The 25,584-nt window shown below is 32.1% G+C and overlaps 2 protein-coding genes across 5 annotated transcripts in view; one reads left to right on the top strand and one right to left on the bottom strand.

Moving 5' to 3' along the window:
• The window catches only part of RUNDC3B (RUN domain containing 3B), a 151,425-nt gene that overhangs the window by 21,954 nt on the left and 103,887 nt on the right, over positions 1 to 25,584 (top strand). The window contains exon 1 of one of the 4 annotated variants that reach the window (XM_079151716.1): positions 4,566 to 7,281. The exons of the other annotated variants lie outside the window; for them this stretch is intronic. The gene's annotated coding sequence lies outside the window, so the exon portion shown is untranslated. Of the gene's footprint in view, positions 1 to 4,565; positions 7,282 to 25,584 lie in introns of those variants that run through there. 4 annotated transcript variants of the gene reach the window in all.
• ABCB1 (ATP binding cassette subfamily B member 1) overlaps positions 1 to 25,584 on the bottom strand; it is a 172,875-nt gene that overhangs the window by 135,763 nt on the left and 11,528 nt on the right. The gene's annotated exons all lie outside the window — the stretch shown is intronic.

Raw genomic sequence — 25,584 nt, 5'->3', positions numbered from 1 at the left:
AATTTTTGTCAATCTAAAACCATTTTTTAAAGAATTTTTTAGAAAGAAAAAGAATTGATAAAATCTAAGGTTTTTACAGGAGAAAAGAAAGAAAGAAAGAAAAAGAATAGTCTGTGAAGGCAGAAAATATGGTATGCATTGAGAGTTAAGAACTCTTAGCAATTGATTGACTGTAGGCAAGAAAAAGCTGAGAATGGGGCTGATGGAGAGAGTCCAGCCTTTATGTGGTCATTATCCAAGGAAACCTAAAAGGAAGAGCCATTTTGGGAAAAAGGAAAACGCCAAGGTTGGTTTGGACATCAAGGAAAACAAGATAAAAGAAAAATGGCAAAATGAGGAGAAATTAATTGAAGAGAAATTAAATAGAGGAGACTTATTTTTCAAAACAAAGTTAGTTTTAGTCAAAATTAAATGGGTAGCTTCAAAAAAACTTTAATTCCTTGATGTATAATAGAGAAAAAAACAGCTGATCTGTTGTTTTTTTTCTGTCAGTTAAATCATGATTTACCACTACCATTCTTGCAGTGTTATTCATCTGTCATTAAGCCACTTAAATTTCCGATTACTCATTCAAAACTATAATGTAATGGGTGATCTATAATTATACTTTTTCACTTACATATTCAATTAGTGTTTATTGAGTTCCTACTACATGCTAGGTACCACTGTGTTGGGCATGTATTAGTGAATAAAACAAAAAATCCTGCCCTCATGACTTATTCATTCTATTAAATGTGGAAAAATGCAATTTAGGAGGACTTCTTCTGGGAAGATAAAGTAGACATACCTTTATCTGATTATCTCACTAAGTAAAACCCCAAACCCTGGACATTTTACATAAGAAGCGCAAGGAGACTCTGAAAGGTAGAAGAAGAAAGACTGGCTAGGGACCTCAGGAATGCTACAGTAGTAGGCTTTCTGGATTTTTTTTTTTTTTTTTTTTTTTTTTTTGGTCTCGTGCATCCCACGCTAGGTGCTGGATAAGCCAGGAATCTACAAATGTCAATAGACATAGAAGACAAAACAGAACAAAATCCTAGTTAGTACCTGTTCTCTTCTAGCCAAAGAACCAGGAAAAGAGCAACCTAGCAAAACAGAAAACTTTTGGACAATAATCTGTTCTACCTTAGCCAAACACTACAGGAAAACTATGGTATCATCCATCCCAGAAGAAGCTAAATGGGGAGCTCAGAATTCTAACCTTATAAGGCTGGATATCAGGGTGTCCCCAAACCATTATGAGGGGGTGGTATCAAAGAATAACCAAGGGGAGCTGCAGCTCATCTCTCCTAACTGGTCATGAGCCCCACCTGCTGTTGGTGTACACCACAACACATTGAGGAGCCTGGTCTTCCATCTCACCCAGCAGTAATGAGTTGCTACTTCCCTGTCATGCTGAGGTAGCATCAGAAGGGCCTGTCATCAAGCAGAAGGGAGGCTGTCCCCTGTGCACTGTGAGTGAAGACCATGTAGGAAGCCTGGACTTCTACCCCCACCAGCTGTCATGAGAATTCCCCCTTGGATTTCAGTGAAGGTTAGTTTGGAAACTTGGACTTCTCCCTCTACATAGCAGTAATGAAGTAGTACGTACACCCACTTTCCCTGCTAGAATAGTATCATAGAAAGTGAGTTAAAACAGAAAGTTCAAATAAGATCCAGAGTCCCAAATAATGTGAACATATTCAGGTTTCAGTTGAAAATCAGTTGCCATACCAAGAACTAGGAAGACCTCAAATGGTACAACAAAAGATCATAGATGTCAACACTGAGATGTCAGAAGTGTTAGAATAAATGGCAATGATTATAAAATAGCCTTGATAAAAATGTTTCAGTGAGCATTTACAAACAAATGGTAACAAATGGAAAAAATAGAAAGCCTCAAAAAAGAAATAGAAGATACACAGAACCAATTGGAAGTTTGGTGCTAAAAAATTACAAAATCAGAATAGAAAGCTCTGTGAATAGGCCCAACAGAAAAATGGACATGGGAGAAAAGATTCAGTGGACTAGAAGATAAAATAGATATTTCCTAACCTGAACACAGAAAAATTAAAATGAACAGAGCCTCAGGGACCTGTTGGAATTATAACAGAAGATGACTCCTGTCATCAGAGTTCTTAAAGGAGAGGAAAAGAGGATGGGACTGAAAAAATACTATACTAAAAGAATGGTTGAAAATTACCCAAACTTGGCAAGAAATATGAACACACAGATTCAAGAAACCGAGTAAATTCTAAGAGGAAAAACTGAAAGAAATCCATGCCTCAACACAATTAAACTTCTGAGAATTAAAGACAGAGAGACAAGTTCAAAGTAGCCAGAGAAAAATCACTCCTTGTCTATAGTTAAAAAACAACTCGAGTATCAAGACTTTCTTGTCAGAAACCATGGAGCCCAGAAGGTAGTGGTCCAACATATTTCCAGTGCTGAAAGACTAGAATTGTCAACACATAATTGTATATCTGGAATTCCCTTCAGAAATTAAGGGAAAATTAACACCTTCTCACAAGAAAGAAAGCTAAAGAAATTTGGTCTCAGCAGAGTAACCCAAAAATAATGACTAAAGAACTTTCTTTTGATGGAATGGAAATGGTAAAGAGCTTTGGAATATCAAGAAGGAACAATGAATACAGTGAGAAAATATGTGTGAATATAATAAATTTTTTTTTCATTTTCATTTTTAGTTTTGTGTTTGATCCTTCTGTTCGTGGTTTCTTTGTTTTCTTTTTCCTGTCTTCCTGTGGGTTATCTGTACATTTCTTAGAATTTCACTTTTAATTACCTATTTTTTTTTTGTGCAGATTTTTCAGTGGTTGTTCAAGATATTTGTCTGTTTATATACATAAAAATGTATAGAAAGTCTTGGCACAGTCTACTGGTATCATCATTTTCTAGTCTGAAATTAAAGAGTTACCTTATGTCCTTTGCCCAACCCCTTTATAATATAATCATTTAAAATATTTATTATACATATTTTTAGGACCACATCAGATAATGTTACAATTTTGTCTCCACCACTACACATAATTTAGAAAACTCAAGAGGAGACAACAGCATTTTTTGTGGGGAAAAGGGGTACCAGAGATTGAATTCAGGGGCATTTGACCACTGAGCCACATCCCCAGCCCTATTTTGTATTTTATTTAGAGACAGGATCTTACTGAGTTGCTTAGCATTTTGCTTTTGCTGAGGTTGGCTTTGAGCTCTCGATCCTCCCGGCAGCTAGGATTACAGATGGGCACCACTGCACCAGGCCAGGAGACAGCAGCCCTTTGTTCTCTGTGCTGCACATACAGGTTGCTGAGGATTCCAATACACTGTGGGATATATGAGGCAAAAAAAAGGCCGGGGAAAATACCTCTCATGTCATCCCTCAGTTTCTGACGTCCTTGGCCAGTCTTCCTTTTTATCTCCACCTTAAGAATCTTATATTTGTTTTATATGCTGTAATGTAATAGCCAAGATTTTTAGTTGTATTTAGCAGGAAAGCACATCTGTTTTATCTTCTCCCAGATCCAGGAGTCACTTTTAATTTTTTAAGATAAAGAATTGCATCAGTCGTTTTTCTAAGGTTAAGTTCTCCATATATTCTTGGGATAAATCCAACTGGACTCTCAGATATTGTTTTAATATTTTTTCTCAGATTTAGAATTTAGTTTGCTAACATTTTAGAAGTTTGGTTCTATGCTTACAGTACAATTTGCAGTTTTTCTGTCTTATACTTGCTTTTTGTTTTCAAAGCTGTAGTAGCCTCATAAAATGAATTAGAGGTGTTTAATCTTTTTTAATTCTTTGTAAGAATTTTGTAAAAGCTTGGAATCATCATTTAGTAGTAGAAGTTGCCAGTAAAACTGTATAGGTTGGGGGCGGGGAGAGGCAGTTTTAACTACTAATTCACTTTCTTTAATGCTTATAGTTCTGCTTCAGTTTTTCTTCTGATATGTATTTTTCTGAATTGTCATCACAATTGTCTATTATATATACTGTTAATTTTTTATGATTTTTTTAGTTTTTTGATGAACGTTTATTTAATTTATTTATATGCAGTGCTAAGAATTGAACTCAGTGCCTCACATCTGCTGGGCAATGCTCTACCACTGAGCTACAACCCCAGCCCCATATACTGTTAATTTTAAAATATTTAGTTAGGTAGAAGGGTAGAATTATTTTTGAATGTTACCACTGAAAATAGGTGAATGATTTTTAAAAGTTAAAATTCTGTAAGGAGTTGTAAAGACTAAATCTTTTTATGACATTGTTCAAACTAGGACTCTGATTTTTAAAAAATATTTTTTAGATGTCGACAGACCTTTATGTTATTCATTTATTTATATGTGGTCCTGAGAATTGAACTCAGTGCCTCACACATGCCAGGCAAGTGCTCTACCACTGAGCCACAACCCTAGCCCCTTAGGACTCTGATTTTTTAAATATACTCCCTTTCCTCATTATTTGTCAGCTATCTCTCTCCTGTGAGGAATATGACATTTAATTGATGCTGCTGTTAATGAATGAAACAAAAATTCTGTCTGTGAACACTTGGTAAGACTCTCCATACAGATGTTAGCTAGTTGATCTCTTTTGTGTTTTTAACATCAGTTATTTTGTTTGTTTTAATGTTTTTGTTTTTAGTACTTGTTTATTTGGTGGTTATTCATTCCTTTTTCTTTTTTCTTGATAAGTATTGGCAAAGATTGGTCAATTTTATTAGTCTTTTAAATACCTAACTTATTTTCTAGTTCAACTGCATTTTCCCCTTTTCTCTCTTTATTCCCGTTTGTCTAATCAGTTCTTAAAAAGTTCTTAAAAAGTTTTGACTACAGGTGGTTTTTCTTCTTCCTCTATTATATATTATTGAAATCTGATTTTTTAACTATACATTTCTTCTTTTTAATGACTTTCATAAAAAAAATTCTTATTTTTCTACTCTATCCTTTATTCAACAATGTGGGTTCTGTTATCTTCTTTTTTAATACTACATAGCTTACTACAATTTAACATTTAAAAGTTACTATTCAGAAAGCTAACTAAGAATGTTTGCCAAGATGGTGTAAGTACAGCTGCTCTAACAAAATAACTATGAACAAAAAAGCTTAAGTAACAAATTTATTTCTCAGTCCTGGAAGATGAGAAGTCCAAGCTCAAGGAACCAGTGATTCACTTTCTGGTCAGGACTCTCTTTCTGGCTTATGTTCAGTTTTCCACTGTGTCCTCGAATGTTAGAAAGAGAAAGAGAGTTCTTTGGTGTCTCTCCTCCAAACCTTATACCTCATTTAATTCTACTTGCCTCATTATATGCCCTGTCTCCAAATATAGCTACAATGGGGAAAGGGCTTTGGCATATGAATTTTAGGGGAGCATAACTTAGTCCATAGCCCCCTTCCACTTTTTGCAGCTAAAAATTCTGGACAGAATACAGAAATCTATCTGTAAACTTGTCACAGCAAAGAAAACAATCAACAAAATGAAAAGATAACCTAACAGTGTGGGGGTCCTCTCTGCCATGTCCCACATGGATGAGAAGAGGATTAACTGCCAGAGATGTTGGTGGTGTATCACTCAACTACCCAAAAACTTATCTATTCAATAAACACACAAGAGACAATACTCTTTTTAAATGAGGAGGGGGTGTGACGGGTCTGACCATACCAGCTCTGGCTTCTTACCACAATAACTTGCCCAACTCTCTTTTATTTATAATACACAGGTAAAGGAGGCAAGGACTGGGAGGAGCTTCTTCTGTGATGGACAGGATAGGGTGGAGTTAGGGGAACCATTCTCTTAAGGGGGAATATTCCAGAAGGAGACAGGGAACTACTCCCACGCAGCGCCGCATACTTCCTGGCAGTTCCTAGAAGCCAGGCCTCTGCGTCCCATGGCTCAACCTAGTCTGATTATGCTAAATAAGGATGACTTCCCATACTACATAACTGGGAAATATTTGTGAACCATATATTGCATATGGGTTAATATCTGGGATATATCAGAAACTCATACAACTCAATAGCAAAGTGAATTTAAAAAAACTGATTAAAATGGGAAAAGGCCCCTGAATAGACATTTTTACAAAAAAGGTATGCAGATGGCTAGTAGGTATACAGAGAGAGATTCATATCACTAATCATCAAGAAAATGCAAGTCAAAACCATAATGAGATATCACCTTACACCTGTTAGGAGGCCGTTATCAGAAAGTCAAAAGAAACAAATGTTGGTGAAAAGGGATTCCTCACATGCTGTTGGTGAGAGTGTGAATTAGTAGAGCTACTATGGAACATAGAATGGAGGTTCCTCAAAAATCTAAAAGTAGAACTAAAACATGATCCAGCAATTTCTCTTCTGGGCATGTAGAAAAAAAGAAATAACATCACTATTTCAAAGAGATATTTGCTCTTCCAGATTTATTGCAGCATTATTCACAATAACCAGGATATGAATACAACCTGAATACTCATTGACAAACAGATGGATAAAGAAACTATTGTACATGTATGTACATGAGGAATACTATTCAGCCTTAAAAACCAGGAAATTCTGCCATTTTTAATAATTTGAATGAACTTACAGGATGACATTATACTAAGGAAAGTCAGGCACAAAAAGACAAATACTATATATCACTTACATAGGGAATCTGTGTTAAAAAAAAGTGAAAATTCTAGTTACAGAGAATGAAGTTTTGATGACCAGAGACTATGGAGTGACAACAATGAGGAAATATCCATCAAAGTGCAACCTATTATTACGGTGCAACCTATTATGGTGACTATAGTTAATAACGTATACTTGAAAATGACTAAGAGAATAGATCTCACATATTCTCAACACACACACACAACTGAACAAAATGAGAAACTCAGAAACCCCTACAAAGACAAATTCAGTTCGGTTAACCACTCCTAGACAACATCAAAATCAAACTTCTGAAAACAAAAGATTAAAAATCTTTTTGAAAGCAACCAGAGAAATATAATTTATTATGTTTAGGAAACAACAGTTCAAATGACTGCAGGTTTTTCAACAGGAACCATGAAAGACAGAAGACAGTGGAACAGCATCTTTAGAGTTCTGAAAGAAAAGAACTGCTAACTCACAATTCTATGTTCAGTGAAAACACACTTGTGAGAAATGAAGAGGAAACAAAGAAATTTCAGAAAAACTCAGAATTGTCATTAGCAGACCTGGACTAAAACCAAAGCTAACAAAAGTTCTTTGGGCTACATGAAATTGATATCAGAAGAAAACTGGGAACTTCATGAATGACAAAAGAGCAACAGAAATGGTAAATATTCAAGTAAATATAGCTGATTGTTTTTCTTAAGACCTTTCAAAAATAGCTATTGAAAGCAAAAATTATAGCATTGCTTGTGGGGAGGTTTTAATATTTTTATATATTATAAAAGTGACATTTAAAACAGAGACTGGAAAATAAAGGGCTATATGCAAGTCTATGTTTTATTTGACGTGGTAAAATAGTAACGCTATTAACTGTTAAGAGTTAGGCATTAGACTACAGTATAATGTAATCTTTAAAGCAGTGACTATAAAAGTACTAAGAGAGTTATCGAAAAGACTATTAAATAATTTAAAATGGGATGCTAAAAACATATTATCCAAAAGGACAGGAAAGAAAGGGAGGATGACAGAAAACAAACAATAAAATGATGGACCTAAATCCAACCATGTTAATAATTACTTTGTATATTAATGGTGTAAACATCAATTAAAAGAGATGTTTTGATTAGGTAAAAAAGTGAATCTATAGATAAAGAAACCCACCTTTAAGTATATTGATCTTAAGATAGGTGAAAAGGATATATTGATCTTAAGATAGGGCAGAACTAACTAAAAAAAAAGCTGGAGTGGCTACATTAATGTCAAAGTAGATTTCAGAACAGTCAAAACTGACAGTGATGAAGGTATACATACAAAGAAGCAATTTGTGATGAAAACATGAAAAATACTACATAAGTATGTAACTAACAATAGCTGGTATTAGAAAACTTCACAATTATCCTTGGCAACTTCAGCACTCCTCTCATAATAATGAACAAACCAAGGTAGACAAAAAGAATCTAAATATTTGGGCAATGTTAGGAACTAGTTGACTTAAATGACATTTATAAAACATGCCACATTTATATTTGACATTTATAAATCATTCCTCAATAGCAGACTGTATATTCTTTTCAAAGCAAAATAGAATATTCAGATAGACCTTCCAATAGACCCTAAGCAAATCTTTAAAAATTTTAAGAATTAAAATTATTCAAAGTATGTTTTCTGACCATAACAAAATTATACCAAAAAGTAGTAACTGAAAGATATCTGAAAACCACCAAATATTTGAAACTTAAAAACACACTTTTTAAGAACTCACAAATAAAGAGGAAGTCTCAAGGAAAATAATATTTTCAAATGAATGAAAAATTAAAATGCATCATATGAAATTTTGTGGAATGCAATGAAGGTAGTGCAAAGATGAAAATTTAAAGCATTAAAAGCTTATGTAGAAAGGAGGAAGACCTCAAGTCAATAATACAAGCTTTGACCATAAGAAACTAAAGAGAGAAGAGCAAATTAAACTCAAAGCAAGCACAATGAAGGAAACATAAAGATAAAAGCAGAAACCAGTGAAATAAAACAATAAATATGATCAGTGATGTGATAGTCACTACTTGAAAACATTAATGAAATTTCTAAATTCTAGATGGACTCACAAAGAAAAAGAGAAACAATGTAAATAACTGACATCAGGAATGAAAGGCATATCAATACAAGCCCTCCATTTGAATCATGTTGTGAGAATATTTTGAATAATTCTGATCATAAAATTGACAATATGGATGAACTAGACCAATTTCTGGAAAGGCAAATCGTTACAAAACATAGGAAGAAATATATAATATACCTATTCAGGAGATTAAATTAGTATTTTAAAATCTTTCAATGAAGAAAACTTCAGGCCTAGATATTTTCACTGTTGACTGCAACAAACTATTAAAAAAGAAATAATGATAATTCTACTCAATTCCTTCTAGAAAATAGGGTAAAAGAGGACATTTCTCAACTCTTTTTATGAGGTCAGAATTAGCCTGATACAAAATTAGACAAAATATTAAAAGGAAACTGTATGCCAAAACCACTTATGGGTATGGACACTGGAATCCTCAGTAAAATATTAATAAATGAAACTCCGGAAATCAGTGATGTATTTTAGTATTTAAAAATCAATTAATGCATTTCATTTTATTAAAATGCTAAAAAAATAAAAATCACAGAATCATATTAAAAGAATCATATCATGTCAAAAATATTTGAGAATTCAACACTCATTTCAGTTAAAAACTTTCCACAAAGTAGGTATCAGCATAGAACTCTCTTAAAAGCCATCTACAGAAGTTTGCACCAGCATTTCTCAACATTGATATATTGACATTTGGACAGACAGTTCTTCATTATAGATTGGAAAACCTATTCTTCTCCATACTGATCTATAGACTCAAAGCAATCTGGAAGTTTTAGAATACTTTTTTGTAGTCAAGTTGATTCTAAAATTTTTATGAGAATTCATATTTATATAAGAAGACGTCAGTTCTGTAGACTCAATGTAATCGTATTGATCTGTAGACTTAATGCAATCTCAAAATTTTGAAGGCTTTTTGTGGACAAACTAAAGATACAATAAATTGTAAAATTTGTATGCCTAGGCAAAGTAACTAAAATAGGCAAAATAGTTTTGCAAAGGAGGAGCAAAGCTGGAGACTCAAACTATCTTATCTCACAATTTACTATCAAGATACAGTAGTCATAGTATTGTTAGGGTGAGCTTACTCATGTAGGTCTTTGGAGCAGACTAGAGTTTAGAAATAGACCCACACAAACATGCTTGATTTGTTTTTGACAAAGACACAAAGGTAATTCACTGGTGGATTCAATAAACTTTTTAAACAGTACTGAAACAATTGGATACCTGTGTGCAGAAAAGGAGAAAAAAAAAAGAATGTAGAACCACAACTCACCCTATATGCATACAATAGCTTAAAATAGACTATAAGCCTAAATGTAAAATGTAAATGTTTGAAACTCTTAAATAAAATTAACATCTTTTTTGTGTTCATTTATACAGATTTTAGATATAGCAAAAGTGCAATCTAGAAAATGAAAATATGGTAAAGTGAATTCATCAAAGTACATAAACTTTTATCACCCAGAAGGCAATGTTAAGAGATTAAAGAAAAACCACAGACTAGAAGAAAATATTCGCAAACTTGTATCTAGACTATTCAAAGTGTTATAAAAAGTGACAGTGCCCAGTGGCTCAGGAGGCTGAGGCAGGAGGATTGAGAGTTCAAAGCCAGCCTCAGCAAAAGCAAAGTGCTAAGCAACTCTGTGAGAGCCTGTCTCTAAATAAAATACAAAATAGGGCTGGGGATGTAGCTCAGTGGTCAAGTGCCCCTGTGTTCAAAAAAGTGACGGGGGGAGAGAACAACATACCAATTTAAAAATGCAGGAAGAGTTGAATAGGTACTTCACCAAAAAAGATACACAGATGGTATGACCAAATGAAATAATGCTCAATATCATCAGTTATTAGGGAAATGCAAATTAAAATTCCAGAAAGTTACCACTGTATACCTATTATCAAGTTCTGGGGGATTAGGACAAATTAGAACTTCATATATTGCTGGTAAGAATGCAGAATACTAAAACCACTTAAGAACAGGTTGTGAATTTCTAGGAAAGTTAAATAAATCCTTATTTCCCAGAATTCCACTCTTTTACTCAAGAGAAATAAAAACTTTTATTTACACAAAATTTTTTTATAACTGTTTTATTCATAGTGTTCAAAATCAGAAACAACCCAGATATCCTTCAAGTGATAAAGGATAAATTATTATATAACCATACAAAGGAAAATCTCAGTAATAAATAGGAAAAAGTATTTCTACCCACGATAACATATGTATGCCAAATGAATTATGCCAAGTGAAAGAAGCAAAACTATAAAAGGTTATATACTATATGATTCCATTTATATGGCATTCTTGAAAAGGTGAGACTATAATTTCAGAGAATAGATCAGAAATTACTAGGTGTTAAAAGTTGGGGGGTTGACTACATAGCATCAGCATGGTGGAACCGTTATGGATCTTATGGATTTGGTTACATGACTCCATCCCTTTTCCAAATTCATGGAACTACGGTGAATTTATTAAAAAATAAATTAATAATTTCCTCAAATTGAGAGGCTCCCACTTTTTCATTATAATCCATAACATTTCAACTGCTTGATCCCCAGTTACTTTAGGAAGCTGGATAGTTTGGTGCAGAACACAACCACCATAAACCCCAGGGACCATTCCTATACTATCCCCTTTATTTTTTTGACTAACAGTCACTCCTGCTTTTGCTCTGCTTTGGAAATGAGTGATAGCCTGAGTTCTTTATTCTTTTACTGGAGCAGATGCCTAAAGTTTGATACTTTATAAATACTTTCTTGACTTTTTTTTTTCTTCCTTTTTAAAAAACTTTTCTTTTTCCCCCTAATTTTTTATCTTATTTTCTTTATCCCATCCATTTCTCTTAATCAGTAACTCATCCAAGTGGCACTTAGGATATAAAGATTAATAAGGCATGACTTTACATGAAACTCAGTCTTGAAGGGCAAGAGGAGGACACATTGACAAATAATGTTACATAATTGTGTCATAATGTCATAAGAGAAGTATTGCTCAGTGTGATGTAGTAACAAGCAGTAAATAATCTCCTGAATAATCATACTAAAGAAAATAATGTTCAACTATAATTAAACATGATGTCATTTCCTATTAATTAATCTGCTAATTATACTTACATTGGTTTGCTGACTCACATTCAGTTTAGATTTTTGCAATGATCCTGAACATTTTTTCCAGTTATACTTGCATACAACTAATCTTTTCTTTTTTTCCTAAAGTTATGATACTCTGTTTTCATTGGTCTTTTCATTTTCTGTACTGTACCAGATACATTCCACCCTAGCATATTTCTGCATGACTGCTCCTGTGTAAGGGACACACCTCTCCCAGTGTCTGAACTTAGTGGATTCCCTCATCTATATCAGAACTACTCAGTGATGCCTAACCCTCTTACCATGTCTTAAATTTTACATCATTTCCCTTTCTCTCCCCCTGCCCCCCAGCAATCCTGACCTTTTTTTTTTTTTCTTGGTGTTACTTTTTTTTGTCTTAACTTCTAACATATTATGTAATTACTTAGTATGATTATTTATTGTTCTTCTTTTTTGTAAGCTTCACCAGGGCTAAGATCTTTGTCTCTTTGGCTCATTGATGTATATCCCAGAACTCCAGTAGTGTCTGAGAAATGATAGGCACTCAGGGAAAATTTGTTGGAAAATTGAATGTGTGATGCAGAAATAATAACCTCTCTTTTTTTCTTACATCTCTTAAACTAAGACTTAAAAAGAGTTAGAACTCCTGTGACTTGGAGTTTTAGAATTTCTCTAATCAAGCTGAACTATTATGATACCTAAGCATTGCTCAGAAACTCTGGCTTGAACCTCAAAGCTCTTCCTGACTTGAATGATAAATAGTCACCTCCCCATGAGGCCATCTTTTGAAGTATGGTATAAACATTGTTAGAAACAATGGGTAAAGATAAACCTGTCCATTTGGCTTTTTAGTTTTCCTTCTTTATTTTTGAAGGCTTTCCAACTTTTGATTCTTGATTTGCACACAGAATGAGAGTTGAATTGTTTCTGTAGTACCACATGAACACAAGTCATCCAATAAAAACCCACATACTCATGCCAAAACCTGATGCTAGAGATAATGGCTCTGAGGTTGCCAGAATTTGGCTTTTAGACAATGGTCAAGGCCACTCTGAGAAACACTCTTTTAAGTTATGTACTTGGAAATTTAGGGAAGCTTCCGCAGATTTTATATCTCAGAAAATCATAATATTCAAGTAATTCTTGAAACATTCAGGACTATATGTACCGTGTAAGTTTAATTCAGTCTTAAATTGCCCAGAGAATAAAATTAACGTCTATATTAATGTTTTCTGTTAACTTTAAGTTTCAGAAATAAATTTGTAGTATATTCTAAAACTGGAAAGCCCTAGTCTCTAAAGCAATTATAGTGAAAAAAGTTAATACTTGGAAATATTTGAGTATCACTCAAATTTCCATACTTTTCACACATGCTTTTCAATCCAAATTATATTCTTGTATTTTGTCTTCTCTTTAAACTTGTAACCTCATGATTTCTTATATTTCTGTTGTCATATGGTTAGGTTCTTCACTTTAAATTTTATTGTTAGTACCACATAAATTATTTGACTTTTTGTATTCCTGTTAATGGTGTTTTATATATTTTTAAAAAAAGGGAAAGAAAGTGATGAGAAGTTCAAATGTAAAGTGGTAGGAGGTGGAAATAAAAACTTCTAGAAATGCCAGATATAATTGCCACTAGCAACTTTGTGTATGTTTTATATTTTTTCTTTGTTATGATTTATATTTTAATCCTAGTATATTGCAGATATATTTTTATGACTCTACTTATATAATCATTTCATTTTATTTTTAATACTCTAAAGTTTGAGATTATATGTAACATAACATTCACTATTTTAACCATTTAAAAATATACTGATCAGGGACCTGGGGTTGTAGCTCAGTGGTAGAGCACTGGCCTAGCATGTGTGAGGTACTGGGTTCGATTCTCAGAACTACATATAAATAAATAAATACAATAAAGGTCCATCCACAATTTAAAAACTATTAAAAAGATAAATAAAAATACACAGATTAGGTTTTTTGGGGTATTACGGAGTTTTACAACTATCACTAATATCTAATTTCAGAACATTTTTATCAGCCCTAAAAGAAACTCCTATCAATGGAGTTGTCATCTCTCTTTCTTCACCCTCAGTCCCCTGACTTATTCTGGACATTTCATATACATGGAACCACAAAATAAATGACCTTTTGTGTTTGTCTTCTTTCACCTAGCATATTGTTTTCAAGGTTCATTGTTGTTGTTGCATATCACTTTTTCACTCCTTTTACTGACTGAATGATATTCCACTGTATGACATACTACATCTTTGTGCCCATTCATTAGTTAATGGACATTTGGATTGATTTTACATTTTTGCTTTTATAAATAATGCTGCTACAAACATTCATACGCCATTTTTTTCTATTTGATTTTTGACAAGTACATAGTATTCATTGAATGAGTGAATCATAATTAATTTCCTATTGAGTTACCCTCAGATTTTCCTTTTCCTAAACATACAGTTAAATGCCACTGAAATTTATTTTTACTGAGTACCATAATTTAAAAAGTATTTCCTAATGATTATAATAACTAATGAATTGGAATTGTAATTACTGGAATCAAAAGGTGTATACATTTTGAATTTAATATATATTGCTAAATTGTCTACCAGAAAGGCTGTACCAGCAATAATGTATGTAATTGTTCTTTTCCCCATATCTCACTTTTAATTTTGGGAAGGAAGGTATTTTCTTGGTCTTCCACTAATGTGTTTATATCTATGTACATATTTATATTTATGTTCATATATTATATATATATTGTTATTTTAATTTATAACAATATTTGCAAATGGAATTAAATATAGTTTCATGTTTATTCTTTTTTTTAATTTCTATTAATCATCTTTGGATATTTGTTTTGTGGAGTGAATCTTTTAATTACTCTGAGATGAGAGAAAAATAACTGTTTATATCACACAGCTAGTTTTTATATAGCCTACTCTTATCAATTAAGACCCTTTTTTTGGCCCTTCATAGTCTCTTTGAATAATTACTGTTGGTAGTTTGTTACTTCAAATTATGCTTATTTTTCACTTGAGAGTTTGTTTTAAAACATTCGAAATATTTAGTGTTATATTGTTAATGCGTTTTTAAATATTTTTTTAGTTGTCAATGGACCTTTGTTTTACTTACTTGTATGTAGTGCTGAGAATCAAACTCAGTGCCTTACACATGCTAGGCAAGTGCTCTACCACTGAGCCACAACCCCAACCCTTATGTAATTTTGAATATCTAAAATTCTAAAACAGAACCCCTGTGTATTTGGGAACGTACCTCTTGTTGTGTCATGTGATTGCCATTGAACTCCTAGTTACTGTGTCTGCTATGGGTATTTATAGGTGGAAAGTAGGAACAATATCTCAGGTATTTGTATTTGTACTTATTAGGAGATAGATACAAAATGGCCATTATATTTTAAAATCAGACCGGAAATTTCAAGTCATTTCAACCTCCCAATTTAACTATTTACTTATTTATAGAAGAGATTTATTAATGGTTTTTAACTTAATTACCCTGGGGAAATTTTCAGGTGTAAGTTACAAGAACTTAACTTTCAAAACCCCTTCAAATCAAATGATTCAAAATTTAGATTTGGCCTCTGAGGAATAATACCACATAGAAGAAAATATTATTGGAAAGACAAATTCTGTCAATAAATTTGAAAGAAAAATTCTATCGATAAATTTGTCTACTTTTTAAAATGTCTTTTTAAAATATATGACAGAGAGTTAAACAAATTGCGGATTCTACCAGGTAATCCAGTTTGTTGGTTTTAACATGAGTGGATGTATCCTGGTAGTATTTCATGTTTGTGTTTATCTGTTTTGTAGCTCTTTGAGTTTTCATCAGAAAAAATAATGGGACATTTCTACTTTACCTTGTATGTGATTTTTTAAAATAAGCACAGAACATTTTACAGTGCTTATAATTATCAAATCATACTTTATTTTAGTCGTGAAAAGTTCTTTCTTGTAAATTCTGTTACACAAATCCAACAACAGCTTGGGTTACTTTATACTCTAATATTGATCATTTAAAGGAATACATGTTTCTCATTTTCTAGAACAAGGAAGAGATTGCACCATTTAGGGGACTGTGTTCATTTTTATATGTTATAATCTCAGTTTCTTCATTTTTCTGATTTTCTAATTTCAAGTTCTTCCCTTCAAAATCATTTATAAATTTGTGTCTTGTTTTCAATTTTCCTTAAAGAACAACAAAATCACTGCAAGCTGCTTTACCAGAGCTCTAATGCCAAGTTCTCATTCTAATGTGTGATTTGTTCTTTGTAATATATGTCATGTTTAAGAGTTGATGGTAGTATATTAAAATTTTGAATGCTATTGTTTGCATATACACTGTTTTTATTCTAAATTTTTACAAAGCTCAACTGTTTCTTAATGACCTTTGTTCAAACACATTTGATATAATCTAGAATTGTTCTTTTATTATCCTCATTATCCATAAATTAAAAGTCTAATTTTATGGAATATTAATTTTTATCCATTATATAGTTGTCACTATGTAAATTAGTGCTATTTTTCATGTGGTTTAAAATTATCTTTTTTAAAGTTTTTTATTTCTTAACAATATGTATTTTAAAGTTCAAAATATTGTATAATTTAGTTACTTAATATTTAAATTGTTAAATTAATGAGCAAATAGTTTTATTTCTATATCCACTAACTATAAATGGCATTTTATAGCAACCTTTAAAAGTTTAAGAAAATTTCCATATAAACTTCATTTTAATTTCAGAACTTGCTAAAAATGAAAAATGGCCACATAGAAAAGAAGATACTGGGACTGGAGTTGTAGCTCAGTGGTAGAACACTTGCCTAGCACATGTGAGGCACTGGGTTTGAACCTCAGCAGCACCATGTTAAATAAATAAATAAATAAGGGTATTGTGTCCATCTACAACTAAAAATATTTTTAAAAAGAAGATACTGTTTTATTATTAGCTGACATACAGTACATATCACAATTGTAAAATACTGTTTCACCGAATAATTTTTCTCATTTATACTGCCTTGAATATTCAAAATTTCAGACAAAAACTCACATCAGTATTATTAATAGATTAAAATATGTTCTATTTAATATTGCCCATTAAAGAGAAACTTCAAAAGCCTTAATTACTATCTGATAATTTATAATTAGTTGTTTATGTGCCCTGCAAATGGCCATCAGTTTACAGATTCATTGAGGAGCTCTTTTCAATAATCCCTCTTAGCACATTTAAAACTACAGCTATCTACCTGCAACTTCATTAGAAAAATGTATATATACATACATAAGCAGATGGCACATTTAGAAATGGAGATACCTACTTGCATCTTTACTAGAAAAACGCATATATACACACAAAGAGAAAATTAGAATAAATATAGCAGAAGCACAAAGTTTGCTTCAGCAGTTGTTAACAATTGCTGAATTATATCAATCATCATAATGTGATCCATCACCAAAGAAATAGAAATGAATAGAAAACTAAAGTTAGAATAGTGCTAACATGAAAAATATGGAAGAATAATCATATTCATGAATTTGAGTCACATTTGCCTTATCACCAAGGCAAATTCATTTGCTTAAAGCCTGCTCAGTAATCTTTTCTGTAATGAGGACTAATTTTGACATTAATAAGAAGATTATGAAGTTGTATTAATTTTCTTTTCTTTGAAAGGTGCATACTTCTTGGATCAGGAAATGCTGTATCTTCAGTGTGATTAAGTGTTCTTTTGTTGTGTATTTATCTCTCAGTGGATTCTTCTTTTGACTGAAATTTCAGAACTATTATAATTATATGTAGTATGATCATAATAGTGTATTTGAATGATTGTAGTTCTTGAGCAAAATACTCTTTTAAAATATATTTTTTAGTTGTATATGGACACAGTACCTTTATTTATTTTTATGTGATGCCAAGGTTCGAACCGAGTGCCTCACATGTGCTAGGCAAATGTTCTACCACTGAGTCACAACTCTAGCTCCTGAATAAAGTACTTTTTGAAACTGTTTTTCTACTTAAAGTACTTTTAACATTATATATCTTATAACATATTTTATAGTGAAATGTTTTATTTCAGTTGCAAATTAGAACCCTTTCTAAAGACAAGGAAGCCTTGGGCATGTTGAAATAATGTCCATTTTGTCATTCACTTATTATTTGGAGCAGGGCAAGCAGCAGCCATGCTAAGGGTTTAAATTTTATATGAACAATATTTACCCCAAATACAATACATGTCACACTGCCTCATTTCTCCCTCTTATTTCTGGAGCTGTTAGTGAGAACTCAGAATCAACCAGGAAAACAAGCTCACTGATTTTCTTCCTTCTGTTAGGTCCTGCCTATGGCCAAAGGAGTAAGTCAGCAAGAGGCACAGGGGAAGGAATGAGTTGGATCTTGGCAGGTCTCTCTGGGCTTCTCTTTTCCTATCTATAAAATGAGAGAGTTGATGAAATTTGACTATAAATGATTTGGAATTTAGTGTATTGTTTGATCTTGATGCTTCTGATTGCTTTTAATTACTATAGAATGAGGCATTAAATTATGATCAAAGCAATTATATACCACAAGTAAATGGAAATGTTTTTAATTAGTAGAAAAATTTTTCATGGTCTTTTGCAGCTAAGATGAAAACAATGCATATAACTAGGGCATGAAAGCTAGCATAATAACAGCTTTAAAAAACTAAGTCTATAAATTGATTTTTATAATAGATTCAATGAATTGTTTACCACTTTGTATGAGGGATTGAGTTATGGCATAAATCTGGTCCTGTAACAGTTTACTTGATATAGTTTTTGAAGTAAAATCCTTTAAATAATATTTTCATGAAAATTGTTATTGCTTTGCTCAATTTTTGAATCTATAAATCACAAATAATATAGAACCTTGTTTCATGGTAGAGCTAATAAATATGGGTTAAACATTATGAACTGGTATTATTTGCAAGGAGAAATCTTCTATTTTGATTTGTACTTCCATGTTCAGAAATTTTCATTTAAGTTTTTTGTAGTTGTAGCAAGAACATTGTGTTCTAATATGACCTTCAAGTAGGGTACTGAGTTATAGATACTTTTAGATATGTATTTCCAAATTTAATATTTGTTAAAATGTTAGAAATGGATGTAGGAGAATAAAGAATGAATAGTAGAGACACAGATGAGGCAGACTGTGTAGATATTTCATTTTTCTATCCACATTGTGCCCTGTGTTTGTTTTTTCAGAGTATCTTAAGTATTTGGAGAAGTGTGGGACCATGTTCTATTGGAGATTTCAGTGTTTGCCAATGAGACAAAGAAATATCATTTTTTGGGAATGTGACTCCAGAAATTTGACTTTGGAATTTTACCATATAATTATACTAGCATTTTTCAAACAACACAGCAAAAATTTATAGTGGTGGTGTTAAAAAAAAAAAAATAAGAGGAGGCTGTAGCCAATAAAGAAGTATTTTCCATAGATTAGGAACATGGTCAATGTTGGTTAAACTGAATAGCATTTTACTTCATATCAAAGTGCTACCCTCATATCATAAAGGAAAAGGACACAAAACTTAATATTCAGTGGGCAAAAAAAGAGAACTGTTCTTTCAAAATGCATTTCTTTATACCATAATAAAATTAATGGCAAAATTTTCTGTTTATTTTTAAGGTTAAAAACTTTTCTGAGCCAGATAGTCCAAAAGTGAGTAATTTTTCCTAACCAATTGTATTATAAATTTTGAGGTACAAAGTGAATAAGTTCAGTCAAACTGTTGCCCATTTTGAAGTCTGCTGTCATTATCAGCTTGTCACTTTTGGGAAAGTATGATGGAGGTGAAAGTAAACAGGGAACAGTTTCTGCTCACTTATTGCTAAGACCAGGAGACACCTTAGCCTCTCCAAAAGAACAGGCTGCCGCTGACCAGCCTGATTTACTTGTTAAGTGTAGCGCACAGTTATCCTAATTGAATTCATTTTATTTGTTAGGTAAAAGTAGTGTTTACTGCTTCAAGATTATGTGTAGTTATCTTACTTGAACTATTCAGTTTAGAATTATAAACTTAATGGCAGGTTTCTTAAATATCTCTGTGTTGTTGTTTATTTTTTTAAAGAGATTTCTCAAAGTTGCAGATGGCTGGCTTATCTCCAAATACCTCTTCAAAGTACTGTATGCTGGTGATATCTCCTGCCCCTGAGCTGCACGGGAGCATGGAATTGACTTACTGGGGAGGGCTATCTCAGTTAAGTGATCTTTTATAGTACATTGCATGGGTTTTGCAAAGCTTTCGCTTAGTTTTTGTTTTTTTAAACCCAGAGAGCACAAGTACACTCATGCTAATTTTTAAATTATAATCTCTTTCTAAACCCACACAATATAATGATCTATTATTATTCCTTTCTCATATGACCTTGTATATTTCTATTAGCTTCCCTGGTTTTAATCACATTTTTTTTTTACTTATGCATATCAGTGTTCTTTATATTTTATTATAATTTAACAACATGAAGTTTATTTCCTCAGTTTTGTAAGTGCTGTATAACAGTATTTAATTACATGTAAACTGGGGACTCAGGGAAGTTGTGTGAATTTTCTCATCACTCTGTAAAATGTAGATGGGAGTTATCAACCACAACTGCTTTGTCATTCTGGAACCACTAGTGGGAATATATTTTTTAGTTTCCTTCCTCCCAGGTAGAATGTATACCTTTATGTACTTATTTAAGATGTTTTTTATTGAGTTCCTGCTGTATACAAAACATGCTTATGGTCTAGCCTTTTGTTATATTTTTAATTAAAAAAGAAATTGTCATTATTATTTTAAGATTATAGTAGGACAAAGGATGAAGTGTAGGAAACAAATGTCTTTTTATTTCCTTAATCCTAATTCCCACAAATAATCATTTTAAACAATTACTTTTGCTTTATGTTCTATATCTGTAATCTTAATCACTACTATAACAAATTACGCTTTATTTCTTCAAGGTTATACAAATAAGTGGAGCTCTCTGTAGGTACTCTGGCCTTCAGTATTCAATACACCATCATTTTAAGCATTGTTAATGCTTAATGCTAGTGGAAGTAAAAAAAAAAAAAAACCTTTGTACTCCAATTGGGAGTGTTTAAAATCACTAGGATAAAAAACCTAGTGAGTCAGTTCAATTGTCACATTTTGTTGAACCTGATTATCTTAAATTTTGTTTTGAAAAAGTAATAATTTGTCTCATTTTTTTGGTATAGATATATACTTAAGATATTTTTATATGTTTGTAATATATTCCATACCAGTGAACTAGATATAAAATTGTACCAAAAGATACTAATTATATTTTGTAGATGATATAGTGCCTTGATGATTTGCTTCAGCCTCTCTAGGTCTAAACATACAGAGCTAGCAGTATAAGTACAATTGAGTCGGATTATAATTAAAGTCTAACAAATTATTTTTCAATGTTGAATTTTGTTCCTCTTTTAGAATATTAATATAAGATTTTAAGTAGAAATTAAAATTTAACCTTCAAAGTTGCGTGATCTAAATATAAATCTCAACTAATATTAACAATACTTCTGTTAAAGGAAAGGATTCTGACTTTTTGCATCTGTGGGAATTTTCTCTGTGTAATAAAAAGATTGTTAAGCTGGCTCTTATAAGTTAGGAAGAAAGTTAGAATTGCTGCTATAAAATTTAAAGTGAAAAGTTAAGCTCAATATCCAAATGTTAACACAGTGGCAAAATAGTTCCATAAGTAACCAATTTCCTTTAAGTATATACAACATTTTATAATAGAGTAGTTTATTAAAATTTGGCGGGACTAATTTTAATAGCCCCACCAAATCTATGACTATTAGATTTTCGTAGATTGTCTTTTCATAGATTGTCTAGATGAAGAACAGCTCTAAAGGTAATAAATAGTCTTTGTTATTGTCAGGTAGGTAATATATTTTAACACTAACAGAACTTTAGTTAGGAGACCAATTTCATTTACCACTGCAAATAGTAGAGAAATGAAGTCAGTTAACAGATTCATTTATATTTTGTGTTACATTGTTAAAAGATGATTTGTTGTTAGTCACTGCTTAGTAGAGAACTAGAGAAAATTTAGTTTCTGTTTTTAGAAGATCTAATTTTGGCCATAAAACAGGATACAGCAAAGCACAGACACCTTACAGGATGTGAATACATGTCTCACTTTAGAGTATAGAAATGTAATTTTAGATAACATTGGACCCTAGAGGTCACAGGCCATTTTTGATGCTGAAAATATGGTATTTTTGTGGGAAAGACACTATAGCTGGTCAGTAGCAGATTGTCTTTTAGTTCAACAACTCTTTCACCATATATTTCTGTGCCTAATATGAACTGGAATTGGATTGATGGTTTGGGAGCAGTTTTGCAAAGTTTGTTTGGCATTGGTAAGCAATGACAACATCTAGGAATACTTATAACTGAAAGCATATTATATGTCTCTCCTCATCTAGAACTTAAAAAAAAAATCGTTAGTAACAGCATATCTCTTCTTTAGAATAAAATTTCTCCAAGATATAAATTAGTTTCTTGCTGTTTCATTTGCTTTTGTGGTTATGTTTAAAGAAGATGAAAATATCTTAGGAGTGATTATTTGTTACTTCAGTCTTTATTTTTAAATAAGACATGATCAACTTTTAGCTCTGCTTTTTACTCCTCCTGTTAAAAATTAGTTATGAACTTTGATTAGTAATTAATCTGTTAAAGCAAAAGTGATATTGAAATAATAATAATATCTGAAATAACCAATTGAGCACTTTTGTTGTACTTAATTAAACTTAACTCTTTGTAGATGTAGAATGATTTCACTAAAATTCTGAAATATGTAGAAAATTTACGTGAGAAATTATTTGAAGGAAATCTACTTTCTCTTAAAGCAGGTCCTTCTGAATGTGAAAAGTTCAGTGTCTTGAATTAGACTCTCACTTGGAAATGTTACAAGCACATGGACCAGGAAGAAAGATCCTCACATCTAGTGTTTTGAGTCAATAAGTTGATAAAAGTGTTGTGAAGATAACCTGGTTTATTTAAGGCCCTGCAAGTTATGATGATATGTCATCCTGTTGATTAGTGTCTCAGACTGTAATCTGGGAAACCTTGCCATTTTCTTTTGGGTTAAAGTCTTTGTAGCCAGTGTAGCCTACCCTGTAGCACCAGTCCTAAGATTTAGAGTGCCCACTCCTTTGTTCAACCCAAGCCTTGATTTGTTTCCTTTCCTCTAAAATGGAGGCTTTGACAGTACTTTAAAATTTACAAATTATTTTCCTCAGCCATTTGGAACTCTTAAGAAGGCTTAAAACTGTAGTGTAGGAAAGTAAATCATGCCTTATGCAAATGGACTAGATTCATATACAAAGGAAATTCTTGATGGTGGAAATCTTTGCTTCACCTTTCTCCTTGCTCTTCCATTTCTGGGTGGTTGTACTAATTAATACAGTATTGCCTTTTTTTTTTTTTTTTTTTTTTTTTTTTTGGCCTGCTTCTCTGACTTTTGTCTCCTATATTTTCTTTTACAGAGAATTTAAGTGTAGCAGAGAATTCTTGCGATTCCTTCTTTTCTGACAGTGTATGGTATTCCATTTCTTGGTAGCTATACCTCTCATCTTAAAATTATAGACTGATGCCAGATAATGGAAGGCAAGAAAGATTAATTGAGATTAAAAACATTTTGAGTAGGTACATTCAGAAGTGTTGATATGGGAACAGGTTGAATTAGGAAGTAAATTTCAAAGTTTTCTTTAACAAGTAATGAGGAAAATTTAACTGCATATTTTACTACTTTGTTTTGTGGTGCAAGGGGAACTTGTTTTCCTTAACAGTAATAACAGTAACAATAATGAACACTTTTCTAATACTTGATATTAACTAGGCTCAGTGCTACTTAATCTCATCTAATCCTAATGATGTCTGGTAGGTGCTAGCATTATTCTCAATTTATAGAAGAGGCTCAGACTTACAGAATGAATAAGATATTTGCTCAGTATCACATAGCTAGAAAGCAGTCTAGTTCAGATCCACCTAACTCAGAAACCCATGTTATTAACTCCAAGTCATCCTCCCTCCCCTTTATCTATCCTTCAGATGGATAACAGCTGGATAACATGAAAAATGTCCTAATGACCAGCTGTATGGAAGTATTGTACTGGGAACTTTTTTAACTCAGAGAAGGGCCAAAGGAAAATGATGGAAAGAGAATAGAGAAGGGAGATTTTAAATATCCTTATAGATTTCTATTTATAGTAGTAAGATTTGATTTTTAAAGAGATACTGAATTATATAGTTATTTGAATAAGTATTTATATGTGCTTTTGTGTTTTTATTTATGTATAGACACAGGTAAATATGTTTGTCTAAAATATTTGGTATTTGTAATGTATATATAGATAACTCAAAATAAGATTGTCATCAAAACTTACTATGAAAAGACTAAAATTTAAATTTCCTGTTCATTGCAATTAAGGTGATCTGTTTTAGTCTTATTTACCAGTTTATTTGTTCAACAAGTAATTTACTGAATGCCTACTGTGAGCCAAACATGGTGTCAAGTGCTGGAAATTGATCTAAGAAAAATAAGACACAATTCCTGACTTAGTGATCTTATCACCTTACATGAGATAATCTAGAAAAGAAATAATTATAAGAATGAGTAAGCACAGGGTGCTATGCCGACAGTGGGACTAACTGTATACATCACACACTTACTGGAAGAGAAAAGGGGGCTTTTAAGATGTCCCGAGTGCTGAATCATGACTATTTGGATTTCTGTTGGTTAATTAACCTTCATTACATCATTAGAAATTACAGGGGAACATTTAAGAAAAGTATTCATGCCTGGGCCCTTCCCTAATGGTTCTGATTATTCAGTTTGCAGAAAAGCCAGGGGTGAACATTTTTTAGAAAGCAGTCCAGTTATTCCAATGTGCTACCATTGAAAGTCACTCAAATACCATCTTAGACATTGCTTCTAAAAAATGATGCTTGGTGACAGGAACACTTTTTGATGTCTCTGGAAAGAAGTTATTGCTAGGGAAGAGATTTGAAATGAATAAATAACTCAAAATAAAGAGGCACATATTTAAAATATGAAAGCAAATCTGTCTACATTAAGATTAAACAACTTACCTGGGTAAGACTTATTACTCCAGACAAATGAAGAAAGTATTAAGATGTCTCATATATCCCACTTAAAAATACTAAGAGCATAAATGGACCTAATACTCAGAGTCCTACATAGATATATTAATACAGTATACATATAGTAGAGCATTTGGTCATAAGTAGATACATAATTACCCAAATTTGAGAGATGAGGATGAGAAATACCTGGAGTTGTCATGAGTTAGAGACTAGATGAAAGCAAATGAGCAACAGAGGGGATTTTCTAATATGGTTAGTAGAAGATTGTGAATCATCAGTGAATATGGGATACTAACTGATTTTATTTGCTTATTGGTTAGAGCAGACATTGTTTCATGTTTTGAAATGTCCCTATGAAAAGGAAAAAAAGAGTTGGCAGTATTTTTTCTGTCTTTCAAATAAAGTTTAGAATTCAATTGGAGATGTTCAAATTCATGTTTAACTCATTTACAGGAAACATAAGGAAGTCTCCTGTACATTTTATATAACTGTCTTAAATAATAAAATATTAAGCTACAAAATATTTTAGCATCTAATTCCATTTTATTTTATTTGACTTGACTTTATTGTTAAGAAAAACTATGAT

This window comes from Sciurus vulgaris, assembly GCF_902686455.1.
Source record: "Sciurus vulgaris genome assembly, chromosome: 8".
NCBI classification, from domain to species: Eukaryota; Metazoa; Chordata; class Mammalia; order Rodentia; family Sciuridae; genus Sciurus; species Sciurus vulgaris.
The sequence above is the reverse complement of the archived record's forward strand: the minus strand, read 5'-3'. Positions and strand labels throughout refer to the sequence as shown.